General features: G+C 38.5%; 1 long non-coding RNA gene across 2 annotated transcripts in view; it reads left to right on the forward strand.

Moving 5' to 3' along the window:
- LOC116788597 overlaps nt 1–14,981 on the forward strand; it is a 76,259-nt gene that overhangs the window by 19,134 nt on the left and 42,144 nt on the right. The window lies entirely within an intron of this gene.

Here is a 14,981-nt window from a genome sequence, read left to right on the forward strand (position 1 = left end):
AGGAGTAAATGAAATTCATAGGAAGGATTTTTGCAAGAAGTCCATTTTTGTCTTTTCATTTTGGCATCTAATTTCTTGATGGCCGTTATCTGCCCACAAGTCGCGATGGATGATTTACTGTAAAACCACAAAAATATCTTTCTTCAGAAAGCTGTCATTATGGGCAGATGTCTTCAGAAGTTGGGGGCTCTGCTACCACCTGACTTAGGTTAAACACTTCATTAGGACCCATAAAGCTTAGCAGTGCTTTACTGGCGTCAGCTCATTTACCACCAAAGTAGACAAACTTTGCTTATTTATAGGTATTGAAGAAAAGCAGATTCTTAAAGCTAAAGGTGGGTAAGGCCTGCTAGAGCCTTGAATACATGCACCTCCTAGACCAGCATTTAATCTCCCCCAAAAGAGAATGTATCAAACACTAAACTAGTTCTACTCTTGAGGTTTCTTAAAAGGTCAAGGCATACATTGATAGGAGCAGGAGGTGAGCGCATGTTAATTTACGTCTGTTACTGTACTTGATACAATTATATAAAGGCTAAGAGCCTATGAATAGAATTGCTACTTAAGGCCTCTGAGGCTCCTGTATTCCTGTCAGTTAAAGGCTGAGAAATACCTCCAAGCATCTGTAAAAAATTGCTTTGTGAATATGGGCCTCATGAAATAATGATTAACACTGGTACCCTCCCCTCCTTCTACCCTCCCTCTTCCCCAATTTTTAGTAGTATTTGAATCTTTTGCGGAGTATCTGCACATCAGTTTTCATTCTTTCTCTTTTAGATGTGTTACCACAAATATATTTGGCTATAATATCTGCATTAGCTGTAGTATACTGCCATCTCATTTCTGGCTATAGAGATCACTCTTATAAAGGACTCATGTGAATGACTTTTATTTTTGTTATTATATTTTCAGACAAGTTTTGTAGTGGTTATTTTTTGTGTAAGTTTCAATAACTATCAACTCTTGTCGAAATGCTAGGTGTTTTTAAATATACTTCTAAAGTAGCTTTTTCTAAAAATTAAAATAAATACCTTTTGGCTTTCATATGATTAGGTATACCTCAGGTTCAGCAGGGGCAGGTTAATTTGATTGGTGTCATGTTGTGGCCCCCCCCCACCCAAAAAAAAACCCACAACAAAACACAGAAAGTTATTATTTCTTTTTCTTTTTCTAAATATTTTATGGGCAGTACTTAGGGAGCACTAAACAGGTTTTGTTGACTCTCTGGCAGTGTCCACACAAGTCTGTTTTATTATCAGTGGTTTAGCATGACCACCAAAACTGCCTCAATAACCAGTAATGCAGTTAGCAGTGCTTACAGCCACCGCATTTATCTAATGTGAGAGTGTGAGAGTGAAAACCCCAACGAAGCCTAATTAGCAGTAGACATGACAGGAAAAGTTGGCAGATTTATGGTAGTGCAGATGTGATAAGTAGTCTGGGGGAAAATATAGGGTGTAAACTCACCAAACTTCAGAGAGGAGCATTACAACAGCCAAACTTAGTCTGAAATGACGCTATGCTGTTTAACTTTATTTCTATTTGTAAATATAATCCATTTCCTTACGTAAATATAACCAGGAAAGAGCATCATTGTCCATGGACCTTGTTTGGAGCAGGGAGAAGTTGTTGCACCTTATTTAAATACATTCAATTTTCTGTGTGACCTAGTGCTGTTCAGAACAATACACAGAGGCACAGGGTTGGCTGCATGCATGCACACATAATACGTATGTATGTCAATACAAAATGGAATTTTTTCTAGAATTTTGTTTTAATTCTGGATAGTCAAGCTTCCTAATTTGTAGAAGAGAGTTATGGAGCTTGTTCCTGTGAAACTCAAAGTTTCCACTTAAAAAGAAGAAGTGACACCTGTGTTTTATAACATATTTGATGCTGTTGTCCAGATGAGTTTGGAAGGATGATAGAAGATGCTTTATTAATTTTTCTATTTGCACATGGAGAAATGCATAGAAATAGTAGCAGCATGACATAAGTCTCATTTCTAATACAGCTTTAGTCTCTGTAGAACCTCTGTGGGGATGGTAGACACCATCCACTCCCCATGGCCACAGTATGACCTCCAGCACCGCTCAGGTGCTTCCTGTGACATGCGCTCCTGTCTATATACAGGTAGTCTCAGGCTGAGCTACAAGTGTAGTGACAAGGACTGGCATTCCAGTACTGATGGTACCTCTGCTCATCACCAGGATGCAGCATTAGCCTTCTCAGGAGGAAAGAGAGGATTCCCTTGAGTCCAGCCAGAGGCAAAATGTGACCCCTGTGTTTGTATAACGTCAATGAGTTGTGCTGATAGTGCTAATGTCTAGGCACCACGTTGTTCTCTCCCAGGCAGGCGTAGATGGGAGACATGCGAGAGAAAAAGGGAGGCGAATTTAATTTTCTGTTTATTTTATTAGAGGATTCCCTCATCCCCAAAGCTCATTCTCTGAATTTGACGAATTCATGCTCTACCATTGCAGTTCTGTCTCCCAGGTGGTGGTTAGGCTGTCTTCTGAAGTTGCCCCCTTTGCTTGTCAATGGAGGTACTGAAGGGGTTATTGTCACCTTCTCCCCACAGCTGAAAATGAGCAGGTATTATTTTAAAAAGTGCTCAAAGAATTGTGATTTTCTAGGCCGAGAATAGAATTTACTAAGAATAAAGCCAGGGTGTGCCCTGGAAAATGTGTTCCATCGTCCCTCATTTTCAGCAAGCTATAAGTAAACAGCATGGGATAATGCCATGCTGAATAACGTAAGCTATCATGGGCTTCTGCCCGGACAAGGTTCATCTGCCTGGGAAACCTGAAAATTCTCAGTTTGCGTACAAACATCTCTGAAAAGGGGCATTGGAAAATAAATTTCTTCTGAGAATTTGATTGTTTTAAATGATGCATTCTCAAAATGCCTGGTTGAAGGAAAAAAATGAAAAGCAGTGGAAAACTGCCATGGAGAAATTACATTCTTTTTAAAGGTGTGATTCTTCCATTTTTTTTTCTCTTTGAATTATCTGGCCTCACGTGAACATTTCTACCAGAGAGGTGTGGGAGGCAGAAAGCATTGCCAAATCAAGGCCCACCCCACCCTTGAGTTTATAGCTTTACTGAAACAAATAAGATTTGTTTCCAACAGAGGAGCTGGGACAAGCACTGGGAAAACGTGCTGTTGTTCAACTTGTTGCATCACAGTCCCAGTTGTACAGACGTAAGTCAGTGCCCATGTTGGTGTCCACCCTCACCCTCAAGCAGAACGAGGGAAAGGAGAAAGTGGCCTAGAAGAGAGGGTGTTTAATCTTGAGCAGAGTGAATGGCACATAGTGTCCACTCTGGAAAAATGTCAGCATTTCCTGGGAGAGAAGTAAGGACAAAAAAGATCAGTTAACTAGGAGAGGGGCTGGGGAGAAGTGGCCAGCAGCCATGACATTATCAGTTATTTAACCTCAGTGTACAGAATATGTAGTCTGCAGTATTAATTTAATGTAAATACCGTGAGCTGCAAACACCCAAAGAAAGACACAAAAGCCAACACAGAAATGTCTCAAGTCCCTTGCTTTTTTTTTGTCTGGAAAGACTGGCTGAGTGATTCGCTAAATTTCTGCATATCTGGTGTAGCTGCCCTTGTCCTTAGTGGCAAGCTCATGCCAGATCTCTGTCACTTTCTGGTTCCCTTTCTAAATATCCTTAACAATGTTGTTATATTTTAGTTATTTTTTAGTTATTTATTATATTTAGTTATTTTCAGCTGTGTTCCTATGGTCTGTTTTGTTGCATTAGAAATGGCCAGTGATTTAAGAGAAGAGCTATTTGTCTGTCAAGAGAATATGAAAAATCCTGACATACCTGTTCCTGGCATATCAGAAGTTCCTGGCTCTGACAATATTTTTGACAGTTTGATGCAAATGTATACTGATTGCTAATTTGCTCTTTGTTGGTCCATCTCCAGGGCAGGGATGGTGCAGTGAAGTGTTCCCTGCCTGGGCACAGTTCTCAGCCTTTGCCATAGATCTGCTCCTGTGGCGTCTTGCTCCTCAGAGAATCTCCAGCCCATGTGTCCCAATCGTAAGACCAGGCACAATTCCTAGTGAGAAAAGAAAATGGATTTCTTCTCAAGGAGGTAGAAAGAGAGGGACATCCTAAAGTATGGGGAAAGATGATATGGCTTTGTGGGGTGTCATTTTTCAGCAATATATTTGGTAACTCTTTTTTCCTTCCAAATCAGGATTTAAGAAGCCAAAAAAGAGAAAAAAATTAGCAGAGTGAGATGTAGGCTTTTAAAAAACTTCAGTCCACTGCTGGTTCCCAGACTTACCCTCATCAAAGCAATGCTTCTCAGTCATTCTCCTTACCCTCGTGGGAGCGTCTGCTGGGGAAGTATGATATGGCACAGGTAGAGAAATGACTAAATGCTACGAATGATGAGAATGTGGCAAGACAGTTCCTATTTCTCCTCTTTAAATCCCTCCTCCCCCTTTTTTATTTTTTTTTTAAATTTTCCTGTTTCCCTGTATTTCCATTTCATTGCTCCTGCTTCTCCTTTGTCTTGACTCAGGCACATGCACACTGTCTCTCTTTTTTCCTTCATTCTGTTTCCCAGATTTTCACCCACCTCCATGGGCACCTGTCCCTGGAAAGGGCCCTCAGCTGATTCTTCTACTACACTGCTCCTCCCACCTTGTTTCCTACCATGCCCGGAAGATGAATGCTCCTGATGAACACAGGAGGTGAAAACTAGGAGGCAGGGCAGAAGGCAGAGGGTGAGCCTGGGTCTAAGCAGTTAGCTCAGCAGACGTGATCACTAGCTGGGATGGCCACTGCCTTTTGGCACTTGGATGATCACAAAGTTCATCATAGAGCAGAATGAGCAGATATCAGGGCCTGTCAATGTAAATGAGAGAAATCTTCCCCTCAGCTGTTGAGTTTGGTGTTAGGATTCTTCTCCTTAATTGCTTCTTAGGTAAATTAGCATGCTGTGTGCTGCTGTGCCTGTTGCACGGGGCTGACGAGGACTTTGCAGGCAGTGTGGCTACATTATAAACTGATTAACCATCTTCAATAAGTTGCAAATGATGATAGAAGTTACACGGCATAGAGGGGAGCATGTGCTCCCTGCTTTATGACAAGTTGAGGTAAGCAAGGGTGGGAAGGATGAATCTACTACACAAAAATAGGATTTATTGACATGCATTACAGAATTTTATAGAGAGTTTTGTAAGTAGTTGTATGTTTGTGTATGTTCACGTGCATGCATTTTTATCAGCAGTTGTAGCAGAAGGCCAACCTAACTGAACCGAATGAAGGAAAACAGGACCAAGAAAAAAACCCCAATATTGCGATACTGATGTGTACACTGAACTGCTCAAGTCCATATTCTGGCAGGCCACCCATACCTTCATCTTGAGGCTTTATTAAGAGTTTGAAGTACTTGTGTGCAGTGTGACATAAAAGAACAGGGTGCCAAGTCACGAAGCTGAGACCTTTGGGAGCTCTGTTCATCAGGCTTGCAGTATAAGGGACATTATGTTGAAGTGTGATGCTCAAAATCATCTTGAAGGACCTATGACAATGACTTCTCAAAGTCCTGCGTTTTTCTTTAAAAAAAAAAATTTCAAAACTATGTTGTTGAAAGGAACAGAGAAAAAAACCCCACAGCTATCTTTTGTTTTTAAATTAAATTAAAACACTTTATAGTTAATGTCAAAAACCCAAATTAACTGATTTGTTTTAGCACACAACAGCAAGGAGGTAATATGGCTAGGACAGGGAGATAAACAACTGATATTTTAGGCTGGTTTGTTTTTTTTTTTTTTTTTTTTGCCGGCCAAACTGAATGAAATGCAACAATAAAGAGCCTATAAAAAGGGAAATCAGGATTGACCCTTGTTTGGTTTTTTTTATAGTTTTTCCAAATGCTTTCTGGTTTTACTCTTTAAAATAAAATTAGTATCAGAAAGCATGACATTTTTTACATAAAAATTTTAAATTTACACAATAGGTTTAACTTGTTATAACAATTATACAAGGTGAATTTTTTACTTCTTCTTTAATTTTTCTTGCCCAGTATTTGTGAATATGCAAGTCTTTGTATGTGCATGCACACAGCTTATTTTATTGTGCAAGGACAGATGTATATGTGCACATGTAGACATATCCACAAATACGTGTGCATGCAAATCCATAGTAGAAATATTAAAGATAAAATGTGATTCTTTTCTTGCTGTGTATAAATTTTGCAAAAAATTAAAAATTGTTTACTGATTCACAGGTTTTAATGTACACTAAGAAAATTATAGTTCATTTCATAAATATTTACTAACTTTTTAAAAGGCCTATTCAGTATTAATTAAGCTGAAGTACAGGGCAGACTTTTTATTATATCACAGTTTATGGAGTTGAGGACTATTTAAAAAATAATGTTTACTGACCAGTGATTGCCTGCATTTCTGCATCTTCCTCAGGGTTTTTTTAACCCCAATTTTAACTATTTGGTCAAGCAAATATTTTATGGCTCTTTGTATTCACCAGCAGTCTGTTGCAATACAAAGCTTTGTATGTTGCTTGCAAACCCAGCAGCTATTTCCTGAGAAAAGTAACTACATCTGGATCCAGCCAGGGCTTTCCTCTTCCAAGCAGTCTTCTAACAGGACTTAGCCTAACCACAATAGGGCTCCTCACAGCAGTAAATGCTGCAAAGAGACGCAGATGCTTGCAGGGAAAGGCCTTTTGTCTTGCACTACTGCATCTTATATTTTTTCCCTTCCTTTTCACAGTGGGTAAAGATATCTTGTTTGTGTTAAGAATCAAGCTCTTGCTGAATTTTGCTTTACTTCTGATTGTCCAGTCACAGAAGTGGGATAAAGACCCTACATCCCTTCCTGAACGATCCTGGTTTCTGTAAATTTCTATTTTTTGTTAGTTTGAAGAGTTTCTGTGGGATGTAGTTTTGGCACTGTGTGACTGGCTATCTGTTCACATGCCTAGTAAACCTATTAGCAATAGATATTCTGGCTTTATTAATTCACTGCCCCATCCCACGTTTACTCCAGTGCAGAGGGACTATCCAAAGCCTGAGAGGAATATTTGGTTTTCTGAGTCCTTTCTGCTCAGGTTGACAAAATATGAGAGGAGGGGTATTTTGTTGTTGGGGGGTTTTTTTAATTTTTTTTTTTAACACTTAACAATTATTGCTTGGCAACTGAACAAAGACCTTCCAAACTTGTATCACACTAACCATTACTACCTTTTTTGTTAGCCTGCTTGTTTGTTTCCTTTTCTGATTATTCATAGTCAAACTAGGCCTTTCTCAATGTAATGGGTTTTAAAAATATATGTATAATGCAGCTGCCAAACTGAGGATGGAGATCCTGCAGTTTAGCACTCAGTAAACAAAATATGACCAAGTACTGTCATGCCAAAAGTACAAAGATTCACAAATTAACATGAGTGCTGAAACCCTTGTAACCTGCTATACTCTATCTTTTTGCATAAAACCTTCATTTGCTTTCCCATATGGTTCATGAGATTATGGAGTTAGTTCTGCTCCCACAGTGAAGCCATTAGTAAAACTCCTTTAGACTTGTATACAAAAAGTACTGGTTCAAAAGTGATAATTTCTTATTGTGTAGCTATTTGACCTCTTCTTTTGAGACATATTCATCTCCTTATTTTGTTCAGTTGATACATATTTAGATACAGTAGAAACTCACAATTTAGGTATTTTACTTGCTGCCCAACTTTAAGCAGGTATTACATGCAAGAAAAGCAATCTTAGAAAAAAAAAGATCAGAAAAACCTGATGAGGTTGAAATGGCAGAAAATGTTCTGCATAAAGTAACATTGCATTTCATCATTATTTTTTATTTTTGGATTAATTTGGGTGTGTTGATGTATAAAAGACCACAATCTGTCTGCTCCCCCCCCATTGTCTAACACTCATGTAACTGCAGACCTCACTTAAGCACATCACCCTTTACTTACCCTGCTCCAGATGTGAAATTTTAGCTAACACTGTCCCAGTTAAATAATGGTCATTGCTTTTCACTCCTATTAAACTAAATCAGTCTCTTGATTCATTCCTGTTAAAGGAATTTCTTGTATAAATTTGAACTAGTATAGTAGAACTCTGTATGTGGGGGACTGGATATACATGCATATATGTAGGCATATGTGCATTAAAAATACAGAAAAAGTATAGTAACTGAAAATAATAAATAGAATCAAATTAATCCATCCTCAGTTCATTTGTTTCTAAGGTATTTGGCTAGAATAATAGAATTTTAAGCTGTTCATGAAACTGCAGTATAGTTCTATATGGTGAAACAGTTATACTGGAAGGGGATTTCACAACTAGTTGCTTTGAAAATGTGTTTGAACATTCCTGTCTGTAAGGCACATACCTAGTCCTTACCTAGTTTAACCAAAACTGATCCAAATCCGATCCAAATCCCACTGAAATTAAGGGCTATTTTTTCATTGAATAGAAATTGTATCGGTCCATCCAGTATCCTTGTTTATTTGAGGGTAACAACTGTTCTCTGTGTGTGTGTGTGTGGCACGTGTACCCATGTAAATTTTATTCATCTATCTGTCCATAAAAAGCCATACATGTTGTGTAGTTTTACTGTGGCTTTGTGCATGCATTAGGTAGACACATATCCATGAGGTAGTACATGAGAAGAGTTGTGTAGCAGTGGTCTCCTCTTTACGCACAAGTATTTATTTTTTTTTATATCTAAGAGAATAGCCATCATCTAGCTTTCAATGGGAAAACCAGCAGAGTAATTTTTGCTGGGTTTTTTTCCATTTTAATTTGTCCTTGATGGTCAAAACTATTTTGTTGATCACTTCATGTCACTATTTTTATTTGGAAACATCTCTAGCACAAGGACTGAGAAGTTATGAACATGTATCTGAAGCGTCTAACACACCAGAAGAGATTTTTTTTTCCCACTCAATAGTGGTAAAGCAAATACAGGCCAATACCTGCTTACTTTGTTATCCAAATTTTCCTAACAAAGTCCACTTGATTAATTACAGAACTAAAAATAGTGGTTGCTTCCATAGGTGGGCTTTAGTATCTGTACGCATCAAAGACGTTACAATAAATAGTTGTTCCTTGATTTAAAATGTTTTTATTTTTTGGCTTGCCTTTCCTGCTGCAGGCTAACCTCAGACAGGCAAGTCTGAAATTTTAGGCCATTGTTTTTTAACCTTATGGACAGTCCTCAAACTGTACAGCATTTATTTCTGTATCAGCTTTAAGAATAAATGAGACACTGCTTTTGGGTATCTGAAAGGTAACCACAGTTAGATATAATCGAATTCCTGGAAAAGGTGTCAAGAAGGAAACAAGTCAACTTGCTCTCTGTCATTTCTAGCAGCCTGGAACAGTACAGAATTTGAATAACAGAAATTCAGTGGAGTGAGTAGAAGATCTTGGATCTAAGGGTGGATCTGAAAAGTGCAAACTGTGCTAATAGAGCACAGTGAAATGTGACCATTTTGTATCTAGGCATCTGTGCAGTCAAGTCCCCCATTCCCTTAGTCCAGCAGGCACATAAGGCTGTGGGAGGGTGTCAAGCAGGATGAGTGGGCAGGAGAGGGGACACACACCATCCTGCTGAGGCCACCTGTGGCCATGGCACCAGATCATGCTCCGCTGGTCTACCCACTGCTCTGCTGCAACACTAGCTCAGACTGTTAGAAAATCTGGGACAAAATAAAAATGACAAAATAAAATATTTGGGCCTGGTCTTTTGTCCCAAATAGTTTCTAACTTGGGTGGATTTTAGTCTTGTAAAGAGGCAGGTGTGTAACGTGTGAAGTCCCTTGGAGCTGTGGTGGCCGATACTGGTCAGCTGAGCCATCAGCCTGCCTCAATGCCTGCTGTGTCAAGGATGGAGCTAATCTGTCTAGTGGGGAGGAGCAAAAAGGAAGCAGACTGACCGTAAAAAAGAAAAACATCAAAAAGATACCAAAAGTACTTGGGGGGTCTTTCTGAAATTAGAAGTTCTGAATGCATGACGAATGCAGGCTTGACTTCTTATTTGAAGGAATATTTGTAATAGCTTTGTTTTATTTATTATAAAGTTAGGTAGTGATGTAGTGGAGACCTAGAAGACGTTCTTAAGTATAAAGAAGCACATTTCCCTAGTAGAAGTAAGACCTACCAGAAGTTTTACTTTGTCTATGCTTATTCACGGGTCTAGCACGGAACTAAGAGAATGCTTTGAGAGTGGAGGAGGGTGGGGAAGATTAGTGTGTCTGTTAGACATGATACAGTTTCCAAGCTCATGTGTGTCAAGGCCAAATGTAACTCACTTTCTGTACATTATTTACCAGAGTCTTGTTTCCAGTAAATGGAAGTATTTATCTGAGTGGTCAGAGCAGAAACTTGCATTAAAAATTAGCCATGAATATGATTCCCTTGCATCCATGAGTATTATTCTTTCGCATCCTTTGGAAAAAAAAAATCCAAATTTATAATGAAACTGAGAACAAATGAAAAAATAAACCTTTACTCTCGTTCTTGCTACAGTTAGTCAGGGGGTTATTGATATGTAAAGTGCATAATGAGTGCTATAACTAATAGAATAAAAATTATTTGCATGTTTAGATAATAGCCAAATCCATATTGCTCTGTCCCATGAATCTAGTCCTATTATACGCAAGCAGGACCTAGCCCATTATATGGCCTTATATGGACAATTCAGATACATAAAGAAAGCATGTTTTGGCTCAGTCATATGCAAACAAAAGTGTTCTGCACATTTACAACTAACAAAGGAGGTTTAGGATGACTTTTTTTATATGAATGTAACCCAAAATAGGAAGAAAAAATAATTCCATTGAGGTAATAGTGGAAGTTAAATGTTAAACATGCTTGGATCATAAAAAAAATTGTCAGAGCAGCATGCTGCCATTTTATCACTCTATCATCTGTTATACATACTATTAAGTAAATATGAATATAAAAATAAATGTTAATCCTCTTTTTGTATTTACTCCGCAGTAACAGTCATATTTTTCTTGTAATTTTGGAATTAAAAATATAAAAACATTTAGCTGTTGAGAACAAAGCCTGGATTTTTTTTCCCTCTCCATTTAAACTACTGATTAACAATTTATTTACTTGTAAATTATGATTGACCACCCCAGTCATTGCTTTTTATTTGATATTTTACTTACTGTTTCTTTCTGGACAGTGTATGAAGAAGGTTTTCATTTCTATATGATTCTAATCCTCTATTTCTACATATATTACTAGTATTTTCCTTAGAAAAATCTTATCTTTCAAGTGAGAGTCTCCCCTCTGTAACTTTACATTTATTTTTCAAAGAACTAAATACTCTATACTGAAGTTTTCCTGTTTTGAGCAGTCACTATTTAGGTTAGTCTCTTTTGCAAGCTTGAGGGTTCGGGTCTGAGACTATAAACACTTCTGTACGTATGAGTAAGTCTAATTTTGTGAGTAGTCTAAGCCAGCAGGGCTCCTCAAACAAGTACGTGTTTGCAGGCTTGGGACCTGCAGATATTTGGATGGAGGAGACAACAGGGAAGGGCTACAGATACTAAGTTTTGGGTTTAATTACACATGCCTGCCAGGATCATCAAGAAATATGACAGTATTATTTCATGAAACGGATTGTTTGGGACACATAACATATAACGAAACTGTTTGCCTGATTTGGTACCATAAGATAAAGTTAACTTAAATACCTGATACCCTAATCAAATCTAATAATTGTGATTGTTGAAACTTTTGGTTCTGATTTAGTTGAATTTATAGGTAACATTCAAACATCTAAAAATCTTCCCATCTGATGATATCTGGCTGAAAAATTTGGAAAAACAGGAATCAGTTTCTAAAATTTGTGGAGGATCAAAAGGCTTTTCAAAGATGCTATTAGATTAACAGCTTTGGGGTTTTTTTTATATATAAGTTGTTACTGTGTTTTTTCACTGAGAATTTTGTTTTGGTTAGTTAGGATTTTTTCCTCTTCACCACACCGCTTTCAAGCCGCAGCCACAAATTAAAAACCATTTAGGAAAAGGCTACTTGCCTGGTTCACGATACTGCTCCTACTTCATTTAATGGGATCAGGATCAGTTTTAGAGGTGAGGGGTATGGTGTAAAAGCAGAAGGACAGAGGTGCATAAAAAGTATTTCACAACTCAGAGAATATTTATAATGTAGTCAGAAGCAATGAGAGGAAAGTGATCTGAGGGCATAGTCTGTGGTAAATAAGGAGGCCAGAAAAATCAATGTTTTAGAAGCCATGTTTGCAGATGTGACAAATATATCTACCTGGGAAATGGCAATGAAATTTTTAAGCAATATTGTTTTCACAATAATGAAATTAATGAAAACTGTGGAAGTCAAATTCTGCCCTTAGATATACTCATATATTGCCTGATGGCATGAAGAATGAAGATTTTAACGTTTCACATCTGACTTGGAAACAAATCAAAAAGACTATTTTCAGATTACTCTGGAGTTACTTCCAGATCAGAGGATCCCAAATTGATCTGCCAATGTATAGAGAAATGATTTCATCAGGCATAGAGAGCAGTCTCTTTGGAGTCAAACATGATAGCGATTGAACCGTACACAGCAATGACAAATGGCAATTTTGACTTTTACGGGAAAGAGGGAATTTACTCGTATGTAGAACTTCATACTCCAGATGACTATCTGTTAAAGTGAGTGACAGAAATACAGGCCATCGTCCCCTCTTCAGACTATTTCGTAATAGCTTCGCTTCTCTGTCCTGTAAGTATGACTGGCCTAACCTAATAGCTAGGTTCTGTGATTCAAATAGAGCATTAATAAGCAGGACTTCAGGTCCTCCTCCAGTCTCCACCAGCTTTTCAGTATAACCCTGGACAGACAGCTGTTTTTCAAATGGTATGTAGTATTTACATGAAACATAGTTCAGCAAAAGGGAGGCTTCAACAAGCAGATACAGTTTCAGATAGACTGTTCTTAGGCAGCTAGTTGCTGCTCTGTGGAGACTGGCATACACACATTTATCCTACTTTGTTCACTTTTATTACAAGTATAGTTTGGTGATCCCATCTGAGTATCCTGGTTTCTGATAGTTTCTGAAGGTTTCTATCTGGAATAGTCACTTACTCTCTCTTTGTTGTTAAATATTTCTGAGAGGAAGAAAGCCGGCAGCCTGCTGTGTCAGAAGGCTATGCACAAGGAAAAGTGGAAAGGTCTTGGCGGGTCTTCCCAAACCACACTGACCAGAAATTACCTGTCCTTTATCTGGCAGACACTCAACAATGTCAATGACTGTCAACATTTATTTTTTTCTCAGCTGTCTTTAGAGGACTCAGCTAAGCTGACTATGATGTTTCTTGGCCTTTTCTTGAAGAAGGTGGTCATCAAATCTTTGATTCTCATTTGTCTTTCAAGATATCTTTATGTGGATACTGACATGCCAGAATTAAAAGTTCTTGTCTTCTTGTTAGTCAGGATCAGCTTCCTGAAGACCAGCAATGAAGGCGTCCCTGTTAACTTTCACCAGGAAAAACAGGAAAAGGAACATCACCTGAATGTCTTACACAGAGTAGTACCAGACCTGAAAAAGCTGATTTCCTAGGGTTGTTTCATGCCTTGCTGTAAATTTTGATGGATGCTTCCCCTTCACTTGGGCCACATATAACTATCCTCTCCTGTGTGGATTCTCAGGTGCCTAATAACGCATGTGCTCACAGTGCAATCTTTTCCTCCAACCTGGAACACTCACAGGTCTCTGTAGTCTTGGTGGCCGCCTACTTTCACAAAACTTGCAGAAACTTAATTATCATTGAGACCTGTGTTTAAGTGCCAGGTCTGACTGCAAACTAGCAGTGCCTTCAACAGTTATTGAACACCCTGATGGTCACTTTCTGTCTGACTTTTATGCGCACAAGTACATACACATGCACACGCACAGCATGATCACAAGCCTCGTTGCCATAGGAAACCAGGCTAAAAACAAGCAAGGTCAGAAGGCATGAGCTCATTGTTTTTTCTTTCCTGTTCCTTCTTAGAAACTCCTAGCACAGCTTTTGTTATTTATTAGATTAGATGTGGTTTTGGATGCTAGGTAATGGAAGTCATACTTACTGCATGCTAGGTTCTATATTGCATGACACAATGATGTCCATCATGGACTTTGTCCAGTTGCCATCTTTGTCAGGCCTTACCTCATTCTGTAGACAGTCTTTACTTGATTGGGTAGTCCTACTTGCTGCTTTTGCTTGCAGTTTTCTTCGTGGTCCCCTGGTTGTTGTTGAGAGTTTCTTCCATAATCACTTTGATCTCACTACAGAGTCTTGCCCACCTTGAAAATAGTAGCAGCATCACAGGAACAAAAGATATTCCAAAACAGATTTCAGTGGGCTGCACTGTTTGCATAAAAACCCAAGTGGGGTCATCAGTGGTTAAACATTACAGAAATCTCTAATCTAGTTAGAACTAGATCAAGCACTGTCATCTTTGCTTTAGAATAAATACATATAGTGTGCTATAGCTAAACCTTTATAATACAGAGGTGCTTCCCTGGGCAGGAGATCAGTTGGGTACCAGAGGCCCCTTATCTGGAGACACTGGTTACCTTTCTTGTCTTTCATATACAGAAGGGTAGTTTTAACCTCTCGTAAGGGTGGGGTCACTGTGACCAGAGGACTGTGAGGTTCGTGAAAACAGAGCCACAGAGCTGCAAAATTTGAAGAACTTCTCTGCATGGGGGACATGAAAGCCATACTCTTGGTAACTGTTCATGTATGCTCTTCTTTCTTTGTCCCCCACTAGTACAGCAGCAAAATGTTGCTCTTTTGACCAACATTGCCGAGACTTATTTGCCTTTTCAACATGAATTTTTGCATTCTCTTGCATCTTCTTCTATCAAATACAATTGCAAAGTACAGACGATAAGGAACAGGAATCCACCTGGGTATGAATGTGTAAAATAGCTTAATTAGTGATAAATC

The sequence above is a fragment of the Chiroxiphia lanceolata genome, chromosome 6, assembly GCF_009829145.1.
Source record: "Chiroxiphia lanceolata isolate bChiLan1 chromosome 6, bChiLan1.pri, whole genome shotgun sequence".
Taxonomy (NCBI): domain Eukaryota; kingdom Metazoa; phylum Chordata; class Aves; order Passeriformes; family Pipridae; genus Chiroxiphia; species Chiroxiphia lanceolata.